The following is a 14190-nucleotide window of genomic DNA, read 5'->3' on the forward strand; positions in this document are numbered from 1 at the left end:
ACCCCCATGTTTTAGGTATATGATACTACTTTACATTTACTATATTTACTGTATTTACATTTACTATATTTACATTTACTATACCTTTTATTTTGTGAATTCCATCACTGATTTTTATAAGTATACTTAATTTTACTGCTTTTGTGTTTCTGCTTTTCTAATGCCTACCTATAGTCTTTCCACTCAAAAAGTCCACTTTTACATTTTTTGTAAAGCTCATTAGTGGTCATGAATTCTTATAGCTTTGTTTAAGAAATTCTTTATCTCTTCTTCTATTATGAATGATTGTCTTGCTAGATAGAACATTCTTTTTTTTTTTAAGATTTTATTCATTTATTTGACAGAAAGAGAGAGATCACAAGTAGGCAGAGAGGAAAGCAGAGAGAGAAGGGGAAGCAGGCTCTGAACTGAGCAGAGAGCCCGATGTGGGGCTCAATCCCAGGACCCTGAGATCATGACCTGAGCTGAAGGCAGAGGCTTAACCCACTGAGCCACTCAGATACCCCTGGATAGAGTATTCGTGACTCTGTTTTAGTTTATGTTTGTTTGTTTCTTTCTTTCTTCACTTTGAATATATCATTCCATTAACTTTCGGCCTGCAAATTTTCTGCTGAAAAATCAGCTGATAGTTTTATGGAATTTGCTTTGGATCTGTTTTCTTTTCTCTTGCTGCTTTTAAAATTCTCTCTTTATCACTACTTTCTGACATTTTTATTACTACTTTTCTTTATATGGTCCTCCTTGGGTTGATTTTGTTGGAGGTTCTCTGTGTCTCCTCTACCTGCATTTCTGTTTCCTTCTCCAGATTAAGGAAGTTGTCAGTTATAATTTTTTTCAAATAAATTTTCTGCCTGTTTTCTCTCTCTTCTCCTAGAATCCCTATAATGCAAATATTATTATACTTAATGGTGGTGTTGAGTTCCCTACATGCATTTTCATTCATTATTTTTTTCTCTCTCCATATCAGTTTGGTTTTTTTCTACTACTCCATCCTCTAGGTACTGACCCGTTATTCTGCTTTCTGTAGTCTACTATTTACTCTGTCTAGTGTATTTTGAATGTGTTATTGAATTCTTCATTTCTGATAGTTTCTTTAGCATGTTTTCTATCTTTTTGTTGGGCATCTCACAGAAATCTTCCAGTCTTTTCTTCAGTCCCACGAATATCTTTATGATCACTACATTAAATACTGTATCAGGCATATTACTTATCTCTGTTTTGTTTAGCTCTCTTATTGTGATATTTTCCCACTATTCTTTCATTTGGGACATATTCCTCTGTCTCCTCATTTTGTCTAAATGTCTGCCTGTTTCTTTGTGTTAGGAATGTCAACTGTCTCATGCTCTTGAAAATAATGGCCTTATGAAGAAGAGAGCAGCAATGTTCTGCAGTACAATGTTCCCTATTCACCACAGGTCTTTTGATGGTGTTTCATATGTGTACGGTGTGCACTGTATTGTCACTGAGCCACTTTTTCTTTAGGTCCAGTCATCTGCAATGTCTCTATTTGTGTGGGCAACATCTGGTCCCTGTGTTGTCAATGGGAAATTCTGGGATCACCTTGGACTTGAATTGAGTCAGACCAGGAATTTGCCAGATATACAGTAGCACAAAACTGCAGGGTGTTTTCCTTGTGTTGTCCCCTAAGAAGCTTTTATTGGTGGGTCAGACCTGCAGTGAGACCACAGGTCTGCCCCCTACCCACTGCTGGGACCACAGTAAAACTGGTGTTCATGGTTATATTTTCCTGTCTCCAGAACAGAAATCCCTTTAAGAGTTTGCCTGGCCTCTCTCAGGGTTTCTTGCATATAGACAGTACTGTGGAATCTCTTTGGAGGGACATATTGGTGAAGCAGAACTCCAGGGAATATGGGGTAAGGTGCATGGTGATAGCAATATTTGCACAAGTATTTTATGAGAGGTGACCTGGAACAGCTTTAGAAAACTCCTGTTGCAGGACTGTAGGGAATGAGTCGACAAGAGAGTGTAGAGGTGAGGCATGCTGTAAGCTAGTTAGATGGAGAGTGTTGGTACTGTGCTCATTCCTGTAGATATCTATATGTATATGCTAGGGGTTGGGAGAGAAATGACACCTACCAATCTCTTTGTTCCTAGAAAAGCCTTATAAAAGTTCCTTCCCTTCTATCCAGTCTCTGAGAATAGTAAATAAATCTTCCTGTATACCCCATGTGTTTTTCAGACTGATGCTTTTGTGCTGTATCTCTGTGAGGCTGTTTATTGTGATGTCAGTTTGAAGGCAGGAACTCTTTCCTATACCCCCCTGGCTCTCCCAGAGAAAGACCAATGATTATTTTAAAGTTCTAAGTTTTAAGCTCCACTGATTTTAAGAACTTGATAAATTCAGCCTCTCTGGTTTGCAAAGCCAAATGTTATGGGGATTTATGATGCTTATGTGGGTTTCCAGTGACTGGGTGCCTAAGGTCTGTTTATCTCTCTTCTCTATATCCTGGGTTCCCTACAGGTCAGTTTAGCTCCTGACCACATCTCTCCCCTTTCTGTCCTCTTTAGTGTGGCTTCTTCTGTACATTCAACTTGGTGTCTGTTCTGCAAGTCTGAAGGCCATTTCTGAGTTATTTACACTGATTTGGGTGTTATCTAGTTACAACCATGAATTGAGCAGAACTTACGGTCCTCCCACTCTGCTATCTTCCCCAGAAATCTGCTTTCATTACATCTTCTTTTCACATTGTAGAATAGCAATCCACCACAAAACCATTTAGAGGTAGTTACTGTCCACCAAAAACTAACCTAAATTGCATATAGCAAAACTAGTTTTCTTTTGTTCTCACAGATGGCATAAGTTTAGTGAGATATAGATGAATGAAGCAAGGGTTTGTTTTATAAGCCGAGAGGCAGAGATTGACAAGGTTCAGCAAATGATTGTGATGAGGTTAGCAATTAAAATGTAAAATGTCTCTATCTGGTTTAAAGATTAGGATAACACTGATACACAATATTCCTATAATTTTCTAAGGCACTTATAATTTTTTCATTATTTTGAATAGTATAAATCTTGTGCTAATAGGTTATTTTCTTCCTCAGGTTTTTCTACTCTTAAAATATTGTATCTGTTTATTTATTTAAATCTAGCTTTATTTAAATATGTGAGATTTAGGATTTTGAATTCTACATTATAAAAGTCTATACAACATAATAGCAAAAATATCTAATGGAAAAAGGATTAAAATATATTATGTAGACAAACCTAAGGAACTTTAACTAAATGCTATCAGAAGGACATTCTTGAAATGGCTTAAGGGAATCTAGAATTCTGATATTAGAATTGTCTTTCTTTTTTAGAGATTTTATTTATTTGCATGAGAGTGAGAGAGAGCACAAACAGGAGGCAGAGAGAGAGAAGTTGGTTTCCAGCTGAGGGCCCTAGGACTATTACCTGAGCCAAAGGCAGATGTTTAATGACTAAGCCACTGAGGTGTCCTAGAATTGTCTTTCTTGCTGAAGCAATTACTTACTAGAATCAAGACAATAGACCAGATGATTCCAAATTTTAGAAAGTACTTTTAAATATACAACTGTTAACAAAACTATTTAGCTGTAAATTATATTTTATTGTTTGTATAATCTTGCTTAATAATTTGGTGAACCTCAAAAAATAATAACTTAACGAACCTCTTTATCCAAAATATATTTGTATGAACATGACTTTTAGAATGCAGTAGAATGAAGAAATATAGGAGGATGCAAAAAGTGTTCAATGTTAATGTCTCTTTATAGAGTGATTTAATGAGACAGTGAGATTTTGAAAGATCACATGTAGACACTCAGTTCATACAGTTTAACAAATGTATGATTTGCAGAGGTTAATTTCCCAAATCTCAATTTTGTTATTTAGCTGTAATATTTGAATAATAAAACAGATTATCTTAGTTTTGTAAGATAAAACTTAATCAGCTTAGTCAGTTGTAACACTCCAGTATTAATTCCATACTTAGAGAACTGCCTACTATGATGTTGGCAATCTATTTAAACTTCTCCAGCCTAGGAAGTGTTGTATTATTTGTTTTAATTTAAGTTAAGCTATATTGTAGGGAAAGTGAGATATACACACCAAAATTTTATGCTTAAGGGTATTCAGTCAGATTTTTAAAAAAAAAATTCAAGGCTTTTGGGGGGGTTAATATGGTGGAGTAATAGAGGGACCCTGAGACTGCCTCATTTTTCTTTTTTTTTTTTTTTTTTTTTTTTAAAGATTTTATTTATTTATTTGACAGAGATTACAAGTAGGCAGAGAGAGAGAGGAGGAAGCAGGCTCCCTGATGGGCAGAGAGCCCAATGCGGGACTCGATCCCAGGACCCTGAGATCATGACCTGAGCCGAAGGCAGCGGCTTAACCCACTGAGCCACCCAGGCGCCCTGCCTCATTTTTCAAACACAGATAGATCAACATCCAACTATTCTGAATAACTAGGAAAATGATCTTAAGACTGTGAAAATAATCTGCATAGCTGGAAAGAGAGAACATGGCTGACAAGTTTTGGAGTAGTGATTGGAGAAGAAAACTTCAGAGCTACAAATAGGATGGAACCCTTTTCCTGGAGCAGTCAGGGAGAGGGAGAGAGCACAGTGGGGTAGGGATCCCAAATTACATTGCACTGAGGAGATCCCCTGGGTCACACAGAGAGATCACTCCCCTTTCAGAAGTATATTTGAGAGAGCATATTTTCCCTCACCAAGGAAAAAGGCCAGCTGGGAGTCATTAAGCGGCACTCAACAGTAGGGTCAAAAGTTTGTGCAGAGAGCAGAAAACCTCTTAACAGCTTTTCACTGTGAACCACAATAGACTTAGATCTCATTGGACCCACCCAGTGGCTGTTTTTCTGAGGCAGAACCGAGCAGAGGAAAACACACACACACACACACACACACACACACACACAAGCAGACTGCAATTAACCTGGCCACCGCTTTCTGCTATCTGCCACAGTAGATTCAAGCCTCTGTGCAACTGTTTTTTTCGGACAGAATGGGGTAGATACTGAGTCATTCATAGATGTAAGATAACCTGATTTCAAGTTTCATTAAGCATTACAATAAATTTTAGCCTCCATATATAAACTGTGTGGCTGCTTTTCTGGGACAGGACTATGCTGGGCATGCTGTAAAGCTCTCCTCTGTGGAAAGGGAGTGGATTTGTGCCTTGCCATGCCCTTTAAAACTTGGAGTTTTGAATCCCAGCAACCAGGCAGAGATAAAATATAGGAGATCTGTGGTCCCACACATGCTGATGGTCCAGGCACAGACAGGGTAAGGAAGTGATGAAAGCCCAGGACATAGGAAATTTTTCACTTTTCTGTGAGGACCTCCTGAACAGTGATGGTCAAAGGTTCCCCTCCCTTGGGTAAGAGTGTGGGGTGACACCATATTATCCCTCCTCCACCAACACAAACTACCCATCCCCTCCAACATCTTCAGACTTCAGATAGAAATCAGTCCCCCCAGTGGAGGCTCGAGTGCCCTACACTAAACCCTATTGTCCTGCACCTGGAAAGGACAACTATGAGAGGACAATTCAACTTGTGAGAGCCAGCCAAGCAGGCCTTTCCTTCAGAAGATCAACACAGACCCCTAAATGTACCAATTCTACAGAGCAAAGAATGCTTCAAACTGTCAGCTTCAGGTGAAAATCGGTGGGGCTTTCTTCTTCTTTTCTTCTTCTCTTCTTCTTCTTCTTATCTTTTTGTATCAGGGTTACAATTTTTTGTCCATTTGTTGGTTTGCTTTCTTCTTATTTTTTGAATCAAGCTTCTTTTTTTTCTCTCTTTTCTTCTTTTGTTACTTTTTATCCTTCTTTCTTATACTTTGGAATCAGGCTTATAGTTTGTTTTTGTTTTTGGTTTTTTTTTTTTGTTGTTGTTGTTGTTTGTTTGTCTGTTTGTTTGCATTTTTGTTCTTCTTTTCCCTTTCTCCTGCTTTGGATCAGGATTTTTCTCTTTTTAATTTTTTTCCCCTTTTCCACGTTTATTTTAACAGACAAATCAAAGCACGTCTAGTTAAAGGTCCAAATACTCCCCACTATAAGCAAAGAGGAACTCTGTAGAGGATGGGCCAGAGGGAAAGAGCTGTCAAAATGCAACAGAAGAGTGTACACAGCACACACTAGAAACACTTTCTGAAGTTTTTGTTATTACAGTTGTTTTTCTTTTCCTTTATTCCTATCTTGTCTGGACACAATGTGAGATGAAGAAATTCACCCCAAAGAAAGAACAGGAGCTAGTAATCAACTACAAGGGATTTAATCAATATGAATATAAATAAGATCTCTGAACTAGAATTTAAAACAATGATTGTAAAGATACTAGGTGGACTTAAAAAAGCATAAAAGACCCTAGAGAATCCCTTATTATAGAGATGAAAGAACTAGTATCTAGACAGGCTGAAATTAAAAATGTTATTATTGAGATGCAGGCCAAAGTGAAGGCCATAAAAATTAGGATGAATGAAGCAGAATCAATGATATAGAAGAGAAAATGAAGGAAAATAAGGAAGCCAGAGAGAAAAGGGAAATAAAACTCTTAAATCATGAAGATAGAATGGAGGAAGTCAACAATTTCATAAAGTGAAGTAATATCTATTATTGGGGTTCCAGAATGTGCAGAGCATATGAAAGGGGCAGAAAGGTTATTTAAACAATTACAGCTGAGACCTTCCCTAATCTGGTAAAAGAAAGAATCATTCAAGTCCAGGAGGCACAGAGAAACGCCCTCAAAATCAAGAAAAATAGATCAACACCTTGACATATTACAGTGAAGCCTGCATATTACAAAGAAAAAAACCTGAAAGTACCACAGGATAAGAAGTCATTAACCTACAAGTGTAGACACATAAACCTGGCAGCAAATCTGTGCGCAGTGGACAGGCAGGCCAGGAAGGATTGGAATGACTTATTCAATGCACTAGATTGGGAAAAAATATGCAAACAAAATATTTTATGCAGCAAGGCTGCCAGTCAGAATAGAAAGAGAGAGTTTCCAGGACAAACAAAAACTATAGGAATATGTGAACACTGAAGCAGCTCTTAAAGAAATATTAAAGGGGATCTTTTGAGCAGAGAAAGAGACCAAAAGTAAAATAGACCAGAAAGGAACAGAAAGAATCTACAGGAACAGACACTTTACAGGTAGTACAGTGGCACTAAATTCATATCTTTCAATAATTTTTTTTTAATGTAAATGGACTAAATGCTCTAATCAAAAGACATAGGATATAAAAATGGATTAAAAAATCCATTAATATGCTACTTAGAAGAGATGCATTTTAGACACAGACACCTCCAGATTGAAAGTGAGAGGCTAGAAAACCATGTATTATGCTAATGGACATCAAAAGAAAGCTACAGTGGCCACCCTTATATTAGACAAACTAGATTTTAAAGCAAAGACTGTAAGAAGAGATGAAGAAGGACATTATCATAATAAAGGGGTCTATTCAACCAGGAAATCTAACATTTGTCAATAGTTATGTCCCTACCATGGGAGCAGCCAAATATAAAAACCAATTAATAACAAAATTAAAGAAACTCATTGATAATAATATAATAATAGTAAGAGACTTTAACATCCCACTCACAGCAATGGACAGGATATCTAAGCAGATGATCAACAAGGAAACAGGGCTTTGAGTGACACTCTGACCAGATGAACTTCATGGATATATTCAGTACATCCCATCTTAAAGCAACAGAATACACATTCTTCTTGAATGCACATGGAACATTCTCCAGAATAGATCACATAATGAGTCATAATTCAGGTCTAAACCAATACAAATAGATTGAAATCATATTGTGCATATTTTTAGACCACAAATCTATGAAACTTGAAGTTAATCATGAAAGGAAATTCGGAAGGACTATGAGTATATGGAAGTTAAAGAATGTCTTACAAAAGAAGGAATCGGTCGACCAGGAAATTAAAGAAGAATTTTTTAAAAATACATAGAGTTAAGTAAATGAAAATGAAAACACAATACAGGCCTTCCTCAAGAAAGAAGAAAACCTTCAAATACACAACCTATTCTTACACCTTAAGGAGCTGGAAAAAGAAGAGGAAATAGAGCCTAAACCCAGCAGGAGAAGAGAAATAATAAAGATTAAAGTGGAAATCAATGATATATTAATTTAAAACAAAACAAAATAAAAACAGTAGAACAGATCAATAAAACAAGGAGCTGGTTCTTTGAAATAATTAATAAGACTGATAACCCCCTAGCAAGACTTATCAAAAAGACAAGAGAATAGACCCAAATAAACAAAATCATGAATGAAGGAAGAGAGATCAAAACCAACACCGAAGAAATATAAACAATTATAAGAGAATATTACAAACAATTATATGCAGATAAATTAAGCAATCTGTAAGAAGTGGATAAATTCCTAGAAACATTTAAACTACCAAAATCGAAATAAGAAGATAAAGAAAACCTGAATAGACCCATAACCAACAAAGATATTGAAACAGTAATCAAAAACCTGCCAACAAAAAATAGTCCAGGACCAGGTAGCTTCCCAAGGGAATTCTATCAAACATTCAAAGAATTAATATCTATTGTTTGAAAAATATTCCAAAAAATGGAAATGGAAAGAAAAAATCCAAATTAATTCTACATGGCCAACATCACCTTGATCCCAAAACCAAATAAAGACCTCACTAAAAAGGAGAATTGCAGACCAATATTCCTCATGAACATGGATGCTAAAATACTCACCAAAATACTAGCCAATAAGATCCAACGGTACGTGAAATGGATTAATCAATGTGGTACACCACATTAATAGAAGAAAGGACGAGAACTATATGATCCTCTCATATAATGCCAAACAGCATTTGGCAAAATACAGCAAGCTTTCTTCATAAAAACCCTCCAGCATGTATGGATAGAGAAAATATAACTCAACATCATAAAAGCCATATACAAAAGCCCCATCACAAATACCATCCTCAACAAGGAAAAACTGAGAGCTTTTCCCCCAAAGTCAAGAAGATGGGAGAGATGTTCACTCTCACCAGTGTTTATCAACATAGTACTGGATATCCTAGTCTCAACAATGAGACGACAAAAAGAAATAAAAGACATCTGAATCAGAAAAGAAGTCAAACTCCCACTCTTCGCAGATGATATGATATATGTAGAAATCCAGCAGTGTGGCAGGATATAAAACCAATGCACAGAAATCAGTTGCAGTTCTGTACATTAACAATGTGACTGAAGAAAGAACAATGCCATTTACAATTGCACCAAACCATATAAGATACATAGGAACAAATCTAATCAAAGACATAAAGAATCCGTACACTGATAACTCTAAAACATGCATGAAAGAAATTGAGGAAGACACAAAGAAGTGGAAAAATATTTCATTCTAATGTATTGGAAGAACAAATATTATTAAAATGTCTATGCTACCCAATACAAGCTACACATTCTATACAATCCCTATCAAAATACCATCAGAATTTTTCACAGAGCTGGAACAAATAATCCTAAAATTTGTATGGGAACAGAAAAGATCCTGAATGGCCAAAGAAACTTTTTAAAAGGAAAACCAAAACTGGTGGCATCACAAATCTGGACTTCAAGTTCTTTACAAAGCTGTGATCATCAAGACAGCATGGTACTGACACAAAAACAGACACATTGATCAATGGAACATAATAGAGAACCAAGAAATGGACTCTCACTCTATGGTCAACTAATATGCGTACAAGTAGCGAACAATACCTAATGGGAAAAAAAAAAAAAAACAAAAAAAAAACAGTTTCTTCAACAAATGTGTTGGGAAAATTGGACTACCACATGCAGAAGAATGGAAGTGGACCATTTTCTTACACCATACACAAAAATAGACTCAAAATAGATGAAAGCCCTAAATGTGAGTAAGTAATCCATCAAAATCCTAAAGAAGATCCCAGGTAGCAACTTCTGTGACCTCAGCCACAGCATCTTCTTGCTAATACTTGTCTCCAAAGACAAAGTAAAACAAAAGCAAAAATGAACTATTGAGGCTTCCTCAGGATAAAAAGCTTTTGTACAGCAAAGGAAATAGTCAACAAAACTAAAGGTCAACTTATGGAATGGAGAAGATATTTGCAAATGTCTTATTAGACAAAGAGCTAGTACATAAAACTTAGAGAGTGGAGTAGAGGGCAAGAGCTGCCACCAGCACTGCAGCCTGTGCAACTCTTCCACTAAGGCTAATACTTTTTTTTTTTTTTTCATCACCAGTATCCCCCTTTAATAAAATGTGGAAGGTTGTATCTAGGCAAAGGGACAGGGAGTAAAATATGGCCATTTGCAATCACAAAAAGTCCTCTGTACTTGTCTAGGCCCTGGCAAAGGGGAGGGCAGGCAGGGCAGTAGCAGGCCTGGCCAGTCTTATTTGTAGAGGATATCCTGGTTTCCAGGCTGATAGAGGAGGTATACCTTTGGCTTGGAGCTCTCAGGAAAGATGTGTGGTTTGGTGGTGCAGCCCTTGTAAAGGTCCATGTACTCCACCAGGATGGAGACACAGAGGGCTTGGGCCAGTGCAGTGATGTGAATGTGGTCACTCTCCTCATATATAGGCTCCACCTCCTGCTGAAAGAACTCCTTGATCCTCCATCCCCCAACTCTAAGAAGTGCTCAAAGAATTGCTTTCCCTCTGCAGGTAGCCTGAGGTGAGCAGCTGCATGTATACCACCAGGTATTCTGAGGTACTCTGGTCATTGAATAAGGCCAGCAGGTTGGCTATGGAGATCTACTTCTACACTTGCTGGACCAAGTCCATGAGACTGTTGTGAAAATCCTCAGTGTGAACTCAGTGAAACCCTGGGACACCAGGTCACTTTGGCAGACACCACTTTAAACTACTGCAATTTCTTGCTGTTCATCCAGCAGTGCCTCCAACTGGGAGAACCCAAAAACTCAGTATATGTCATTTCAGTCAGGCCTGGTCTTGCTCATGTACTAGTATTTTTTGTGGAGGTCCTTGATCTCCTGTTGATAAATGTTATTTTTATGAACTTATCATACTCAACACTCAAAAACCAAAAACCCAGCCAAAAAATGGGCAGAAGACATGAACAGACATTTATCCAAAGAAGACAAACAAATGACCAACAGGCACATGAAAAATGCTAAACATCAGTTGGGATCTGGGAAATACAAGTCAAAAGCACAATGAGACATCACCTCACACCAGTCAGAAAGGCTAAAATTAATAACTCAGGAAACAATAGATATTGGGGAAGATGCAAAGAAAGGAGAAGCCTCTTATACTGTTGGTGGGAGTGCAATTGATACAGCCACTCTTGGAAAATAGTATGGAGGTTACTCAGAAACTTAAAAATAGCAATTGCACAATTAAGCATTTATAGAAATGATACAAATGTAATGATTCAAAGGGACACATGCACCCCATGCTTATAGCAGCAATGTCTATAATAGCCAAAATAAGAAAAGAGCAGAGATATCTATGGACAGATGAATGGATAAAGAAGCCATCAAAAAGAATGAAATCTTGCCATTTGCAATGGTGTGGATGGAACTAGAGGACGCTAAGAGAAACTGTCAATCAAAGACAGACAAATAACATGTTATTTCACTCATATGTGGAATTTAAGAAACAAAACAGATGAACATAGGGGAAGAGATGGGAAAATAAAATAAGATGAAAACAGAAAGGAAGGCAAACCATGATAGACTCTCAACTCTAGGAAACAAAATGAGGGTTACTGGAGTGGGGTTGGTGGGGAGGACTGGGCAATTGTGTGATTGGCGTTAAGGAGACACCTGATGTAATGAGCACTGGGTGTTATATGCAACTGATAAATCACTGAATTCTCCCACTGAAATGAATAATAATAATAAAATAAAACATAGAAGAAAATTCAAAGATAGAGTTATTGGAAGTATTTGTCTTTATCTCTATGAATATACCTGCTAATTATTAATTACAGAAAAGTTCTCTTGATTAAACAGAGGACTATCTCCAAAGTAGTTTCCCATTCTTGAACAAAGCAACACATAAGAATCTCTCTCTCTCTCTCTTTTTTAATTCCTTCTGGGATGTTTCCTGATAATAGATTCCTAAACTTATCTGTGCTTACAGGCTGCCAACTGTTATGGGAATTCTGCCTCCAGAAAGTTCTTGATTTCCGAGTTATGAATCTTCCATTTAGTGTGATTGTTTTCTTAAAATAACAGATGTATAGACAAAATTGATGCTATAGAGCAAATTATATGGTCATTTTGTATTTACTTCTTAATAAATATTTGTGTAGAAGAATTTTATGTAAGATTTGCTTTTATAATAATTTGAAAGAAAAATATGGAAGAAACTTAACTTCCATCTATATCCGTAGCTAATATTTGTGTCTTATTGAATAAGCCTAAGTCAGTTCTTGATTTGATCACATATAATACAATTCATTTGGCAGCATTTTTGTTTCCTACCACAATATTAGATCTATAATTTCAGGACACATCTTTTTTGCAGTTCTAACACCTAGTATAGCATCAGACACATATCATAAACTCAGTTTATGTTTTAGATTAAATGGGATCATTATTATTTATGCAAAGAAAATGAAAAGTAAGATTTCAATATTATTCTCTAATAATAATAGTGAACATGATATAGTGCCTAATATGTTACAGACATTTTTTCAGACTTTTTAAAGTTATTTTCTGATTTATTCATCCTCACCACCATCTCTCCCCATATAATTTATGTGTCTATATTCAAAACAATTTGTGAGCTAAATTGCTTCAATCCAAGTGTATTTGATTCCCCAAACCATATTTTAATCTTATGTCCTTACTTCTTTTTTTTTTCATTTTCCCACCAAATTACCCAGTTACCTAAATTCAATGGGCTATAACCATAAGAAATTATTTTCATCATTTGTTTTCTTAACTATCATGTCGACCTTTACCCAATGGGCAAAAAGATCATTTAATAATATCTTGAGCATATTCCAAAACTCACCTCTGTATCAGTTATTAAAAGTTCATCCAGACCCTCAACTCTATGGTCAACTAATCTTCAACAAAGCAGGGAAGAATGTCCAATGGAAAAAAGACAGCCTCTTCCATCAATGGTGTTGGGAAAATTGGACAGCCACATGCAGAAAAATGAAATTGGACCATTTCCTTACATCACACACAAAAATAAACTCAAAATGGATGAAGGACCTCAATGTGAGAAAGGAATCCATCAAAATCTTTGAAAGGAACACAGGCAGCAACCTCTTCGACCTCAGCCACAGCAACATCCTCCTAGAAACATTGCCAAAGGCAATGGAAGCAAGAACAAAAATGAACTATTGGGATTTTATCAAGATCAAAAGCTTTTGCACAGCAACAGAAACAACAAAACCAAAAGATAACTGACAGAATGGGAAAAGATATTTGCAAATGACATATCCGATAAAGGGTTAGTGTCTAAAATCTATAAAGAACTTAGCAAACTCAACACCCAAAGAACAAATAATCCAATCAAGAAATGGGCAGAGGGGGAACCTGGGTGGCTCAGTGGGTTAGGCTGCTGCCTTCGGCTCAGGTCATGATCTCAGGGTCCTGGGATCGAGTCCCGCATCGGGCTCTCTGCTCGGCGGGGAGCCTGCTTCCTCCTCTCTATCTCTGCCTGCCTCTCTGCCTACTTGTGATCTCTGTCTGTCAAATAAATAAAATCTTTAAAAAAAAAAAAAAAAAAGAAATGGGCAGAGGACATGAACAGACATTTCTGCAAAGAAGACATCCAGATGGCCAACAGACACATGAAAAAGTGCTCCATATCACTCAGCATCAGGGAAATACAAATCAAAACCACAATAAGATATCACCTCACACCAGTCAGAATGGCTAAAATTAACAAGTCAGGAAATGACAAATGCTGGTGAGGATGTGGAGAAAGGGGAACCCTCCTACACTGTTGGTGGGAATGCAAACTGGCATAACCACTCTGGAAAACAGCATGGAGGTTCCTCAGAATGTTGAAAATAGAACTACCCTATGATCCAGCAATTGCACTACTGGTATTTACCCTAAAGATACAAACGTAGTGATCTGAAGGGGCACCTGCACCCGAATGTTTAGAGCAGCAATGTCCACAATAGCCAAACTATGGAAAGAACCTAGATGTCCATCAACAGATGAATGGATAAAGAAGAT

The 14190-nt window shown here is 36.9% G+C and overlaps 1 pseudogene; it reads right to left on the reverse strand.

The window, feature by feature from the left end:
* Positions 1-10413: 10413 nt before the first annotated feature.
* Positions 10414-14190, reverse strand: part of LOC131831429 (ubiquitin thioesterase OTUB1-like) — a 70088-nt pseudogene continuing 66311 nt past the window's right edge.

The sequence above is a fragment of the Mustela lutreola genome, chromosome 1 (assembly GCF_030435805.1).
Source record: "Mustela lutreola isolate mMusLut2 chromosome 1, mMusLut2.pri, whole genome shotgun sequence".
Taxonomy (NCBI): Eukaryota; Metazoa; Chordata; class Mammalia; order Carnivora; family Mustelidae; genus Mustela; species Mustela lutreola.